Source organism: Rutidosis leptorrhynchoides, chromosome 1 (assembly GCF_046630445.1).
Source record: "Rutidosis leptorrhynchoides isolate AG116_Rl617_1_P2 chromosome 1, CSIRO_AGI_Rlap_v1, whole genome shotgun sequence".
NCBI lineage: Eukaryota > Viridiplantae > Streptophyta > Magnoliopsida > Asterales > Asteraceae > Rutidosis > Rutidosis leptorrhynchoides.
In genome coordinates, this window is record NC_092333.1 from 177,528,933 (window position 1) to 177,545,609 (window position 16,677).

Below are 16,677 nucleotides of genomic sequence, written 5' to 3' on the forward strand. Positions count from 1 at the left end.
GTTCTGCTAATCCAACTGCTTCTAATGGGTCCCATTCTATTATCCTAGGCACCTCAACAACATTAGACTGAAGGATGTGCAAGTTCCTCTGAAATTTTGGATAGTCTATCCAAAGTCTGTCAAACCTCAAGTTTGGGTGTAAATTTGGTACATCAATATTTGAAAATGAAACGATTGGATGCGGTACATTTTGTCGATAAAGGTCATTAATATCCTGTTGTTCTGCATCTTCGAGAGGAGCATTGCGAGCCTGGGATGATTCACCCATTTCAGTCTGCAAAACATATCAAACACAATTTTTGTGCATCCAAATATGCAGTAGTGTTAGCAAAATCATAAATCAAAACAATTATAATGACATGTTTAATCCATATTAAACTTTATATGCATTTTCAAAATATTACCAATTCTACACTTTTACAAATATACATATATGAAAATGTATACAAGGTTCCTTAGCATTCATCTTCTAAAACATGTCAAAAATAATCATTATAGCAATTAAACAAGTTCCACATGGCATTCATATCAATTAAATCAAGTTCGTGCATTTTTGGCTCAAAAATCCACTTTAATATTCAAAAATCATGTTTAGGATCAAAGTTTTGATCATTTAGCAACCTAAAAATGTTACACTACTTAATTTAGCATACACTAACAACAAAATTCGGCCATAACCTGTTTATATCAAAAAGCCCCAATTTTGCTCAAGAACACAAACCCTTGATTATTCAAAATTTGAAGTTTAAGGCTTCTAATAATGTTGAATAGCATCAATCTAGGTTATACAAGCATAATACACAAACAATTTGACCATAATTGAATTAGAAATCATCAAAATCAAATTAGGAATAAATTTATTCAAGAACACTAATAATTCGAATTAAAGAGTGTTTAGATGTAGAAATTACCGATTTTCTTGAGTAACTTCTTGGTAGGATCCTTCTCAACATGATTTTAGCAAAAAATTTGATGTTTAACGGTGAAAAATTTCGATTTTGAGAGCCTTTTTGTGGGTTTTTCGCAGAAAAATATAAGTGTGGTGTGTTGGGGATTGGTCTGTTCGACCAGTTAAAACATAGATTAATAAATTTTAAAAATTTGTTTCTTTTAAGAATGATGGCGTTTCGGATCGTTGTCCTAGTCCGTCTCTCAACAAAGTTTTAAATTTTGTTACTTTTTAAGCGTCGTTTTAAAAGCAAAGATTTTTGAGTTTTTTTAATGTTTTTGGCATACTTTAATTCAATAAGATTAAAAATAATGATAATAAAATTTCTCGTCCCTCCCTTGGGTAAAGCAATTTCGGTTCAACGACCTAGTTTTTAACTTACGACAAATTTTTAGAAATCACATTTTTAACTTAATGAAATAAAGTACATTTTTGTTTTTAAATTCACACCAAACTTAATTTTAAAATGCATAAAATTAAAAATTTATATTATTAAAATTAAAAATTCACACCAAATTTATATTATATTTTTGTTTTTATACATACAAATTTATATTAAGAATATTAATTTTTTAAATATTTACAAACTTAAATATATTGATTTTAAAAAGTTTACAATAATAATTTAAAATTTATATATTAATTTTAAACTTAAGGTAAAAATTAAAAATTAAAAATCTTTTTGGTCTTTTATCCCACTTTAATCAATCAAATATTATCAAAAATATACGCCCCACTTTTCGGTAAAGTAATTTCGGTTCCATAACCTAGTTTTACTCCTGACGAATTTCTGAAATATTTTGGGTTGATTGATTAAAGATATTTATACCTTAAGAATAAACGGTAAATTTTGCAGTGATGTAATAAATTTTTTTATGATATCAATAATTTCGGTTACGCATACCTAATTTTATTGAATACCAATGTAATACTTTATAGTGAACGATTCAGCATTTATTATCAAAAGGTTAAAAGCAATAAATAAAAATAAAAATAAAAACTGTACATACTTACCTGTGAGATAGAATTCTCAGAGACCTGCTTTAGCCGACTCATTGGAGAGTCGTGTGATTTGGTTCTCCATAGCTACGTAAGCATAACCTCGATTCTTCAATATCTTTTCTTCTAAACATATAAACGGTCCTTCTCTGCATAGAGTAACAAATTCGGTATTTGAATATGTTTGATTATTTGAACATTTACCTTCGTGTGACCATTTTCCGCATTTATAACATCTTTCAAGGTGTCGTGCTCTTCTTTTTGTTGCGGACTTTGATTTGCCTTTACCAAAATGTATCTTATGATGATCTTTCCTGAGTTCTTTTCTTACTCCGTCCATTTTGCCTCTTATGAAGGATACTAGTTTACTCGGAAGGGTGTCATTATTACGTTTAGTAATCATAGCATGTAGCATTAGACCATGGTTCAGATCAAAGGAATTCTTCATCTCGTAAAACCTAAAAAAAATAAAAATTCAGAATGGGGGGAGAAGACTAGTTCTTTAGGGTCTGCTAGGGAAAGACCATTCGGATTCCATTCTCGGAAACTACACGAAAACAGAATATCTAACTCTAACAGAAATATATATTACCATAAAAAGATTCGAACCTTCCCACACTTAGTTAGCTGTGGTGTCGAAATTGTTATTAACTTCATCTTCAACCTCCATTGGATTATCTATGTAATGTTTAACTCTGTGACCATTAACCTTAAATTCAATTCCATTTGAATTTATTAATTCTACTGTTCCATATGGAAAAACTCTTTTGACTATGAATGGTCCAGACCATTTTGATTTCAATTTTCCAGGAAATAGCTTGAATCGTGAATTAAAAAGAAGAACTCTGTCTCCTTCTTTAAATTCTTTTGAACTTCTGATTCTTTTATCATGCCATTTCTTCGTTCTTTCCTTATACTTTAATGAATTTTCATATGCTTCATGTCTTAATTCTTCTAATTCGTTTAATTGACTTAACCGTAGACGTCCAGCTTCATGTAAATCAAGATTACATGTCTTCAAAGCCCAAAATGCTTTATGTTCAATTTCTATTAGAAGATGACATGCTTTTCTGTAAACGAGTCTGAAAGGTGTGGTTCCAATTGGAGTTTTGTAGGCTGTTCTAAAAGCCCAGAGTGCATCCTCCAATTTCATGGACCATTCCTTCGGATTTGATCCTACGGTTTTCTCTAGAATACATTTTAAAGCTCGGTTGGTATTTTCAACATGTCCACTTATTTGTGGATGATAAGCGGTTGAGATTTTATGAGTTACTCCATATCTTTTGAGAACTTTCTCAAGTTGATTATTACAAAAATGAGTACCCCGATCACTTATTAAAGCTTTCGGTGTTCCGAACCTAGCAAAAAGACGTTTTAAAAAGTTGACTGCAACTCGTGCATCGTTAGTTGGAAGAGCTTGTGCTTCCGCCCATTTAGATACATAATCAATGGCAACGAGAATGTAGAGATTATTATGAGATTTTGGAAATGGACCCATAAAGTCAATACCCCAAACGTCAAATACTTCACATACTTGAATGACATTTTGTGGCATTTTATCACGTTGACTTATTTTTTTGGCCCTTTGACAAGCATCACAGGATTTGCAAAGAAGGTGTGCATCTTTGAAAATTGTAGGCCAATAGAATCCAGCGTCATAGACTTTTCTTGCTGTGAGTTGAGGCCCATAATGTCCTCCTGTTGGTCCTGTGTGATAATGGTTTAAGATTTGACTAGCTTCATCCCCGAATATACATCGGCGTATTATTCCATCGGGACAACTTTTAAACAAATGTGGATCTTCCCAGAAATAGTGTTTTATATCACTAAAGAATTTCTTTCGTTTTTGGTACGATAATCCTTTTTCAAGGAATCCACATACTAAGTAGTTTGCATAGTCTACAAACCATGGAATTTCACTATAATTTATCTTCAATAGATATTCATCAGGAAAGTTATCTTGTATGGCCGATTCATTTAGAACTTCTAATTCATGATTTTCAAGACGAGAAAGATGATCAGCGGCGAGATTTTCTGCTCCCTTTTTATCTCGGATTTCAATATCGCACTCTTGTAAGAGTAAGATCCAACGGATTAATCGTGGCTTGGCATCTTGTTTCGAAAATAGGTATCTAAGAGCAGAATGGTCGGTATAGACCACCGTTTTAGCTAGAACGAGATATGAACGAAATTTGTCAAAAGCAAAGACATTAGCAAGGAGTTCTTTTTCGGTAGTTGTGTAATTCGTTTGTGCTCCTTGTAACATCTTACTAGCGTAATAAATAGGTTGAAATCGTTTTTCAATCCATTGTCCTAAAATGGCTCCCATTGCAAAATCACTTGCATCACACATTAGTTCAAATGGTCGATTCCAATTTGGAGTTATCATGATTGGCGAATTAGTGAGTTTTTCTTTAATAATATTAAAAGATTTGATGCATTCATCTAAAAAGTTGAATGGAGCATCTTTTTCTAGGAGTTTATTCATAGGAGTGACAATTTTAGAAAAATCTTTTATGAAACGTCGGTAAAAACCGGCATGCCCTAGAAAACTCCTAACTCCTCTAACATTGGTGGGATGTGGAAGTTTAGCAATTACATCTACTTTAGTTCTATCCACTTCAATTCCTTCCTTTGAAATTTTATGACCAAGAACGATGCCTTCTCTAACCATGAAATGACATTTCTCTCAATTAAGAACTAGATTTGATTGTTCACATCTAATAAGCATTCGTTCAAGATTAACTAGACATGATTCAAAAGTATCACCGAAGACTGAAAAGTCATCCATGAAAACTTCCATGCATTCTTCTATCATGTCATGAAAAATCGCCATCATGCACCTTTGAAAGGTTGCAGGGCCGTTGCAAAGTCCAAATGGCATGCGTTTGTAAGCAAAAGTACCATAAGGGCACGTGAATGTGGTTTTCTCTTGATCCTCGGGTGCTATTGGGATTTGAAAGTATCCGAAAAACCGTCAAGAAAATAATAGTAACTATTTCCGGCTAATCTTTCCAACATTTGATCAATGAAAGGTAAGGGAAAGTGATCTTTTCTGGTGGCATCATTTAATTTTCTTTAATTAATAAAAACACGCCATCCTGTTACAGTCCTAGTAGGAATAAGATCATTTTTCTCATTTGTGATGACATTCATGCCACCCTTCTTAGGTACACATTGAACTGGGCTTACCCATGGACTATCAGAGATTGGATAAATTAAACCTGCATCAAGCAGTTTAATAATTTCTTTCTTAACAACATCTTACATATTAGGATTTAGTCTTCGTTAGCATTGCACATATGTTTTATGACCTTCTTCCATAAGGATTTTATGTGTACAATACGAAGGACTTATTCCTTTAATGTCATGAATCTTCCATGCAATAGCTGGTTTATGAGCTTTTAGCACAGCAATGAGTTGAGATGAGAAGACGATATTATTACAGGTAATTCAGATTCACCATGTAAATAAGCGTATTCCAAATGGTTTGGAAGTGGCTTTAACTCTAATGTCGGTGGTTCTTCTATCGATGATTTATATCGATATCTGTCTTCCTCTTTTAGCATTTGAATTTCTTCTGTTGTTGGTTCATATCCATTAGCCATGAGTGTAGCTAACATTTCAGTTTCATCAATTGGTTCAGTTCCTTCTCCTAAAGAACATTCTCCTGTTCTTTGTAATTCTGGAAATTCTTCTAACAATTCTGCATGTGAATCTATAGTTTGAATATAATAACATGTATCATCTGCAGATTGCGGTTGTTGCATGGCTCTATCAACAGAAAAGGTAACACTCTCGTCCTCTATACTTAGGGTCAGTTTCTTACCGAACACGTCTATTATTGCTTTAGCCGTGTTTAAGAATGGTCTTCCTAATATGAGAGGAACTCGAGAATCTTCTTCCATGTCCAGAATAACAAAATCTACTGGAAATACTAAAGTACCAACTTTAACTAGCATGTTTTCCATTATCCCTCTAGGATATTTTACTGATCGATCAGCTAGTTGTATGCTTATTCTTGTTGGTTTCAATTCTCCAAGGTCTAGTTTAGCGTATAGTGAATACGGCATTAAATTTATACTAGCACCTAAATTTGCCAATGCTTCTATTGAACTAAGACAACCCAGAAAATATGGAATTGTGAAACTTCCTGGATCAAATAATTTTTCTGGTATCTTATTCAACAGCACTGCAGAACAATTAGCATTCATAGTAACAGCCAATAGTTCTTCCATTTTCTTTCTATTTGTGATTAGATCTTTCAAGAATTTGGCATATCTAGGCATTCCTGAAATCACATCAATGAAAGGAAGATTTACATTTATTTGTTTAAATATATCCAAGAATTTGGATTGCTCGGCTTCAAGTCTTTCTTTTCTCATTTTACTCGGGTAAAGAAGTGGTGGTTGGTATGGTTTAACATAAGGTTTAGCCTTAACTGTGTTATCTTCATTAACCTTTTCAACTACCGGTTCTGTTTCCTTATCTTGTTCAGGTTGCGGTTCTTGTGGAGTAGGAGTAGCGTCATCAGAAATTACAGGCATTTCAGGTGGTTTAAGTGTAATACCACTTCTTATGGTAATGGCTTTAGCTGTTTCATTTTGGGGGTTAGCATTTGTATCACTAGGTAGACTTTCCGATTTTGTTTCACCTATCAACCTTGCTAGGTTACTTACTTCTTGTTCCAAATTTTGAATAGAAGCTTGTTGATTTCTAAATGCTTGAGCATTTTGTTCATTGGTTTGTTTCTGAGATGTGAAAAATTGCGTTTGAGATTCAACTAGCTTTGACATCATATCTTCTAAATTTGACTTTTTATCATCGGTTTGTGGTGGTTTATTTTGAAAAATAGGTCTTTGCTGATTGTAAGTATTGTTGGATACTTGTTGATTGCTAGGACCTTGTTGGTTGTTGTATGGGACATTTCGGTTATAATTCTGGTTTTGATTGTAGATTGGTCTTGGCGGTTGATAATTATTCTGATAATTATTTCCAGGCATTTGGTTCATGTATGAAACATTCTCTCTTTGTTCCATTGTTTGTTCAATACTGAGACAATCTTTTGTCAAATGTGGTCCTCCACACTGTTCACAACTAATTCGTATAGAGTGAATATCTTTGGTCATCTTTTCCATTCGTCTTTCGACCGCATCTATCTTTGCAGAAATGGAATCAAAGTCATGGCTAGAATCGACTCTAGCCGCTTTAGATGATCTAACGATATATTTTTCTTGGTGCCACTTATGTGAGTGGGAAGCAGTGTTATCAATAATTTTGTAAGCTTCAGTTGCGGTTTTCTTCATAATGGAACCACCAGCTACTATATCGATGTCTTTGCGTGTAGTGATGTTGCATCCTTGGTAGAATATTTGTACTATTAGATAAGTATCTAAACCATGTTGCGGACATCCTCTCAATAACTTTCCAAATTTTGTCCACGCCTCATATAGAGTTTCATTTGCTTTTGCGTGAACGTAACTATTTCTCCTTGAAGTCTTACGGCTTTAGATGCTGGAAAGAATTGTTTAAGAAATTTTTCAACAAAAACATCCCATGTATCAATCGCCCCTTCAGGTAACGATTCTAACCAATCTTTGGCTTCTCCCTTTAAAGTCCAGGGAAATAACATGAGATATATCTGTTCATCCTCCACTTCTCGGATTTTAAATAGAGTACAGATCCTATTAAAGGTACGAAGATGTTCGTTTGGATCTTCCTTCGGCGCACCACTAAATTGGCATTGATTAGTCACCACGTGTAGGATTTGTTCTTTGATTTCATAATCTGGCGCATTAATGTCTGGTTGAGTAATTACGTGACCTTGCCAGTGCATTTAGCTCTCATTCGGTCTTCCATACTTAGAGGTTCCAGATTTTCCATGATTGAATTTGTTGAATCTGAATCACTAGAGGATTCTGATTTAATGGTTTGTTCCTCGACAATCTCTGGATGAGTAAATTGTGGTTCAGGAGGAATGATTAGTGGTTCGGGATCTCTGAATTGTCCCTGAATATCCTCCGGATTCTCAATTGTGAGGTCGGGTTCAAAAAATGGATTATTGGAAAATTGAATTGGAGTACTTGGTCGACTAGATGACGATTCTAAAGAAAAATCAACGGCGACAATATTGGCTAGATGTCTTGAACGAGTTACAGGTGGTGAACGTATGAAAGGTGGTGAACGTTTTGCTCGGTGCATTCACTGAATATCCTATTACTTATAAAAAATAAAAATTATATAAGTTATCAAATTAATAGACTTTTCTGATTTTGCCCACGTTTCGAATAGCCAATAGATGCAGCAGGTAGCCAGGACCCTTTAAATCGGAAGCCCACAACTCGCCACTAACAAATCCAACTATTACTACGAACCAGAAAATTTTGGATGTCTATCAATTTAACTACTTAAAATAATTTTTCGTCGAAATTTAAAGAAATTTTAGAGAAGAAATAGAAAATTCTATATCCTAAAAACTAGAGCGTCGAGAAATAAGAAAGAAAAAGAGCGCGTCGAAAAACGTCGAAAAATAAAAGATCGAAAAATAATAAAAAGAACGTAGCGCGTCGAAACTTAAAAGTCTAAAAACTAAATATTAAAAGTTGCGTCTAAAAGTATTAAAGCTTAAAAGAATTCTATATCCAAAACGGCAATTACTTAAAAAGGTACTAAAATTTATAAAACGGCGTTGTAAAATTCTAAAGTATCTAAATCTTAGTCTAAAGAAAAAGCACTTAAGGGATTTTACGGCAAAGCCTAATAGTTTAGAAATAAAAATAACTACGGCAAAGTACTATACTTAAAACTAATTACGAGCGATAAAAATACAAATTACGTACTAAATAATAAAAATATACAATTTATAAAAAGAGACAAAAAATGATAAAATTACTAATTTTTATAAAAATATTATTTTTATATTATTATTTTTAAAAAAGTATTAATTTTATAAATAATAAAACTAATTTAAACTAAATAATACAAATAAAATAAAATTAAAACTAATTAATAAAATAACTAACCCTAATTAGGGTTTAATAATAATAATATTTATTAAATTAGACCCTAAATCGTAATAATTACTGTCCAATCTTTGACCTGTCAGAAACCTCCGCGAGTGCGGATCTCACCTGGCAAAAAGTACCGCGAGTGCGGATGATATAGATTCAGCTGAGATGCAGGTCAAATTCGTTCAGGTTCAGAATTTTATTTTTATTTTTAATTTTTCTGTTTTTATTTTATAGAAAATGTTTTATAATATAACTAAAACTTATATTTTAAATAAAAATCACTTATTAGTATTTTATAACTAAAAATATTTTTTTTAAAGACTTAAAGATATATATATTTTTATGTTTTTATATTTTTGATATTTAAAACTTATGTAAAAAAAAATAACTCAAAAACTAAATTTTTTTATATATATATATAGCGTTTCGCTTCCGGCGTTTAAGCAGTTCCCCGGCAACGGCGCCAAAAATACTTGATGTGCGTAGAGGTGTATACGAACTAGTTATATATTTATTATGAAAAACTATTAAATACGATACAATTTTACACAAGTTATTTATTTATTTATTTATAGAGTGGATATACCTAAACCTTGCTACAACACTTATAGGCAGTGTATATAATCGTACAGTAGTGTAGTTTTTAGTAAGTCCGGTTCGTCCACAGGGAACTAGCCAAGTTTATATATATATATATATATATATATATATATATATATATATATATATATATATATATATATATATATATATATATATATATATATATATATATATATATATAAGTAATATTATTATTATAAGAGGGGGTTTTTACCGTTTAATGACCGGTTTTTCGATTTTAAAACTTTAGTCGCAGTTAAAACCTAATGTGAAATATTAAAAATAAAACTTAATTTAAAGCGTAAAGTAAATGACAATAATTAAAATGCGATAAATTAAAGTGCGATAAATAAAATGACAATAAATAAAATTGTGATAATTAAAAAGTACGATAATTAAAAGTGCAATTAAATAAAGTGACAGTAAATAAAAGTGCGATGAAATATGAAATAAAGGAATTATGCTTATTTAAACTTCCGTAATCATGATGTTTGGCGTGTTGATTTTAGTTTATTACCCTGGGTTAATTGTCCTTTGTCCTGGATTATTCAATATGTCCATCTGGTTTTTGTCCATAACAGTCCATCAGTCATAAATATAAAGTGCGAGCGTCCTCGTTAAATTATCCTTATATCCGAAGTCAAATATTCCAACTAATTGGGGAGTTAAACTATAATTATACCAATTTTCCTTGTATATAATTCACCCCTGTTTTAATAAGTCCATTGACTAATAATCCATTCCCATGTCCGGTTAAATGAACGATTATTAGTACTTATAAATATCCCGCCCATCATGTCCGAGCGAGTGTATGTGGTTATTTATAGGTACGTCCAATTGTAAATCTTTTATATTAAATTAACGAACTATCATTCAATTAAACAAATATAAAGCCCATTAATAGCCCATAGTCTAATTTCCACAAGTGTCGTTCTTTTGTTCAAACCTCAATTATGGTACAAAGCCCAATTACCCCGTCTTTAATATTTAGCCCAACATCACGATTACTTCAATTTAAATAAGCATAATAATAACTTAGCTACGAGACATTAATTTAAAAAGGTTGAACATAACTTACAATGATTAATAATAGCGTAGCGTTACACGGACAGAATTTCGACTTACACACTTAAAACATTCACTAACATACCCTTATTATTATACAATTAAAATTAAAATTAAAATTATAAATTATATATATATATATATATATATATATATATATATATATATATATATATTACGTAGAGAGTGAGAGATAGATTAGAAAAAGATGTTTATTTTTCGTGCAGAATTCGATGGCTTTTATAGGCCCACATTTTACTGTGCAGCTCCACGAGTGCGGAGGTTTTCTTCCTCATAGCTCCGCGAGTGCGGAGGTCTGAAATACAGCTCACATAAAAGATCCAAAACGTGGGCTGCATAAAATTATATTATATAATAATATATATAATTAATTATATATTATATTTTATTCTTATGCATAGTTGACTTGTAATTTTTGATCCGTTGCGTCGCGTACTGAAAGTTGGTTCATGTCTCGGTTCCGGATTTTCGAACGTCCTTGCGTACTATTTAATATCTTGTACTTTGCGTTTTGCGTCTTGTATTCTTGTAATTTTGAGACGTTTCTCATCAATAATTTAAACCACTTTGATTGTACTTTGTACTTTTTAGCTTTTTTTTCGTTTGCGTCTTCAAATCGTCGAATCTGTCTTTTGTCTTCACCTTTTATTATTTAAACGAATATCACTTGTAAATAGAACAATTGCAACTAAAAGCTTGTCTTTCTTGAGGGATAATGTTATGAAATATATGTTCGTTTTTAGCATTATCAGTCTGGCACAAGATCCTGTCTTTGACCATGCTATGCAACCACCGTTCTTACGGTTGACACCCGATTTGGTTCAGGTGACCTAATGAATTCCAGGTGAATTCCAAAGATTTTACGTTCAATGGTAATGAACGCATTGAAAATGGGTTTTCAGAAAACAAATCGGTTTGTAATTTTGATCAAAATATTTTCTCGTTCAAGCTCGTCATTAGATATCATCGAATTCCATGAGTTTGTAATTCTCAATCTTTAAAGTCAATCTCAAGGATTGAGTAATATCAGGCTTAAAAGCTGATTTTTGATCTTTAAGGAGATTATCCTTTCTGGGGATCTGATTCATTAGTCTTATAAGCTAATTTGCACGGTGCCCCCCATTGTACGAGACAGATCCTCTCATGGTTAGGATAAGTCTGATCACTTGGCGACCCTGTTTGATGCTGAGGTCCGTGGATATCCAGCTGATTTTCGAGAAAACTTTTCAAGCTTTTTCGTAGACTCTACAACTAGTCTCGATGACAACTTCCTGACCTAAATCAAGAAGCGCGTGTATTTTTCTCTCGGAAGACTTTACTTCCTTTTATATTACGATAAACTGGGTAAAACTGATAAATATCGTCCAAAACAAAAGTATCTTCAATTATTTGTATAAAAATATGTGTCATATGTTCTAAATAACTTGGTAAATTTTTCCCACACTTGGCTTTTATTTTCCTTTCTTTGCCTTTTTATTTTCCTCTATTCCATTTTAAATGAATTCTAACATTTTGGGTTATTTCTCAATTTATGTTCTTTCCGAGGTAACAATAATTTCGGTGTTAACACCTAGTTTTATCGTTCATAAATATGTATAAACATGTTTTGAGTTCATTTAATTGAAAATTTTGAAAAATTTTACTAGAATTGGGTAGTTAGTATATAAGACTAGGGCTGTTCTTTATTATCAGAGAGCACTAGATTCTAATATAACTACTGCATTACTAGTATTTTTAATGGTAACCAAGTGTATAAGTCAAAAAATTTAAAAATCCGAAAGAATTTAACCCCTTCCCACACTTAAGATCTTGCAATGCCCTCATTTGCAAGAAATCAGTAGCAATTTAAATTATTGAGGGTGAGTAGCGTAGAAAAATGATTAAAATTTACCAAAGTTTCCAAACATAATGGCGTTTTTTTGAACATAAAAACCTTCACTTAATAAAACATAAATTAATAAATTTTAAAAAAAAATTTCTTTTAAGAATGAGGGCGTTTCAGATCGTTGTCCTAGTCCGTCTCTCAACAAAGTTTTAAAATTTGTTACTTTTTAAGCGTCGTTTTAAAAACAAAGATTTTTGGATTTTTTTAATGTTTTTGGCATACTTTAATTTAATAAGATAATGATAATAAAATTTCTCGTCCCTCCCTTGGGTAAAGCAATTTCGATTCAATAACCTAGTCTTCAACTAACAACGAATTTTAAAAATCATTTTTTTAGCTTAGTGAAATAAAGTAAATTTTTGTTTTCTAAAATCACACCAAACTTAAATTTAAGATGTATAATATTAAAAATTCATACTAATATTATTAATATTTTTATACATTAATTTTATAAACTTATATTAAAAATATTAATTTTTAAAATATTTAAAAAAACTTAAATATATTGGTTCTAAAAATTTACAATATTAATTTTAAAAACATGGTAAAAATTAAAATTAAAATTTTTTTTGGTCTTTTATCCCACTTTAATCAATCAAACATTATCAAAAATATACGCCCCTCTTTTCGGTAAAGTAATTTCGGTTCCATAATCTAGTTTTACTCCTGACGAATTTTTGAAATATTTTGGGTTGATTGATTAAAGATATTTATACCTTAAGAATAAACGGTAAATTTCGTAGTGATGTAATAAATTTTTGTATGATATCAATAATTTCGGTTTCGTATACCTAATTTTATTAAATACCAATTTAATACTTTATAGCGAACGATTCAGCGTTTATTAACAAAAGGTTAAAAGCAATAAAATAAAATAAAAACTGTACAAACTTACCTATAAGAAAGGATTCTCAGAGACCTACTTTAGCTGACTCATAAAAGAGTCGTGTGATTTGGTTTTCCATAGCTACATAAGCGTAACCTCGATTCTTCAATAACTTTTCTTCTAAACATATGAACGGTCCTTCTCTGCATAGAGTAACAAATTCGGTATTTGAATATGTTTGATTGTTCGAACATTTACCTTCGTGTGACCATTTTTCGCATTTATGACATCTTTCAAGGTGTCGTGCTCTTCTTTTTGTTGCGGATTTTGATTTTCCTTTACCAAAATGTATCTTATGATGATCTTTTCTGAGTTCTTTCCTTACTCCATCCATTTTGCCTCTTATGAATGATACCAATTCACTTGGAAGGGTGTCATTATTACGTTTAGTAATCATAGCATGTAGCATTATACCATGGTTTAGTTCAATGCAATTCTTCATCTCGTAAAACCTAAAAAAAATAAAAATTTAGAATGGAGTGAGAAGACTAGTTCTTTAGGGTCTACTAGGAAAAGACCATTCGGATTCCATTCTCGAAAACTACACGAAAACAGAATATCTAACTCTAACAGAAATACATATTATCCTAAAAAGATTCAAATTTTCCCACACTTAGTTAGCTGTGGTGTCGAAATTGTGATTAACTTCATCTTCAACTTCCATTAGATTATCTATGTAATGTTTAACTCTGTGACCATTAACCTTAAATTCAACCCCATTTGAATTTATTAACTCTATTGTTCCATATGGAAAAACTCTTTTGACTATGAATGGTCCATACCATCTTGATTTCAATTTTTCAGGAAATAGCTAGAATCGTGAATTGAAAAGAAGAACTCTGTCTCCTTCTTTAAATTCTTTTGAACTTCTGATTCTTTTATCATGCCATTTCTTCGTTCTTTCTTTATAGATTAACGAATTTTTGTATGCTTCATGTCTTAATTCTTCTAATTCGTTTAGTTGACTTAATCATAAACGTCCAGCTTCATGTAAATCAAGATTACATGTCTTCAAAGCCCAAAATGCTTTGTGCTCAATTTCTACTGGAAGATGACATGCTTTTCTGTAAACGAGTCTAAAAGGTGTGGTTTCAATTGGAGTTTTGTAGGCTGTTCTAAAAGCCCAGAGTGCATCCTCCAATTTCATGGACCATTCCTTCGGATTTGATCCTACGGTTTTCTCTAGAATACGTTTTAATGCTCGGTTGGTATTTTCAACTTGTCCACTTGTTTGTGGATGATAAGCAGTTGAGATTTTATGAGTTACTCCATATATTTTTAGAACTTTCTCAAGTTGATTAATACAAAAATGAGTACCCCGATTACTTATTAAAGCTTTCGGTGTTCCAAACCTTGCAAAAAGACGTTTTAAGAAGTTGACTACAACTCGTGCATCATTAGTTGGGAGAGCTTGTGCTTCCACCCATTTAGATACATAATCAATGGCAACGAGAATGTAGAGATTATTATGAGATTTTGGAAATGGACCCATAAAGTCAATACCCCAAATGTCAAATACTTCACATACTTGAATGACATTTTGTGGCATTTCATCACGTTGACTTATTTTTCTGGCTCTTTGACAAGCATCGCAGGATTTACAAAGAAGGTGTGCTTCTTTGAAAATTGTAGGCCAATAGAACCCAACATCGTAAACTTTTCTTGCTGTGATTTGAGGCCCATAATGCCCTCATGTTGGTCCTGTGTGACAATGGTTTAAGATTTGACTGGCTTCATCCCCGAATACGAATCGGCGTATTATTCCATCGGGACAACTTTTAAACAAATGTGGATCTTCCCAGAAATAGTGTTTTATATCACTAAAGAATTTCTTTCGTTTTTGGTACGACAACCCTTTTTCAAGGAATCCACATACTAAATAGTTTGCATAGTCTGCAAACCATGAAATTTCATTATAATCTATCTTTAATAGATATTCATTAGGAAAGTTATCTTGTATGGCCGATTCATTTAGAACTTCTAATTCAGGATTTTCAAGACGAGAAAGATGATCAGCTGCGAGATTTTCTGCTCCTTTTTTGTCTCGAATTTCAATATCGAACTCTTGTAGGAGTAAGATCTAATGGATTAATCGTGGTTTAGCATCTTGTTTTAAAAATAGATATCTAAGAGCAGAATGGTCGGTATAGACCACCGTTTTAGCTAGAACGAGATATGAACGAAATTTGTCAAAAGCAAAGACAATAGCAAGGAGTTCTTTTTCAGTAGTTGTATAATTCGTTTGTGCTCCTTGTAACGTCTTACTAGCATAATAAATAAGTTGAAATCGTTTTTCAATCCTTTGTCCTAAAACGGCTCCCATTGCAAAATCACTTGCATCGCACAAGAGTTCAAATGATAGATTCCACTTTGGCGTTATCATGATCGGCGCATTAGTGAGTTTTTCTTTAAGAATATTAAATATTTGATACATTCATCTGAAAAGATGAATGGAGCATCCTTTTCTAGGAGTTTATTCGTAGGAGTGGCAATTTTAGAAAAATATTTTATGAAACGTCGGTAAAAACCGGCATGCCCTAGAAAAATCCTAACTCCTCTAACATTGGTGGGATGTGGAAGTTTAGCAATTACATCTACTTTAGCTCTATCCACTTCAATTTCTTCCCTTGAAATTTTATGAACAAGAACGATGCCTTCTCTAACCATGAAATGGCATTTCTCCCAATTAAGAACTAGATTTGATTGTTCGCATCTAATAAGCATTCGTTCAAGATTAACTAGTCATGTTTCAAAAGTATCACCGAAGATTGAAAAGTCGTCCATGAAAACTTCCATGCATTCTTCTATCATGTCGTGAAAAATCGCCATCATGCATCTTTGAAAGGTTGCAGGGGCGTTGCAAAGTCCAAATGGCATGCGTTTGTAAGCAAAAGTACCATAAGGGAACGTGAACGTGGTTTTCTCTTGGTTCTCGGGTGCTATTGGAATTTGAAAATATCCAGAAAAACCGTCAAGAAAACAATAGTAACTATTTTCGGCTAATCTTTCCAACATTTGATCAATAAAAGGTAAGGGAAAGTGATCTTTTCTGGTGGCGTCATTTAATTTTCTATAATCAATACAAACACGCCATCCTGTTACATTTCTTGTAGGAATAAGCTCATTTTTTTCATTTGTGATGACAATCATGCCACCCTTCTTAGGTACACATTGAACTGGGCTTACCCATGGACTATCAGAGATTTGATAAATTAAACCTGCATCTAGCAGTTTAATAATTTCTTTCTTAACAACATCT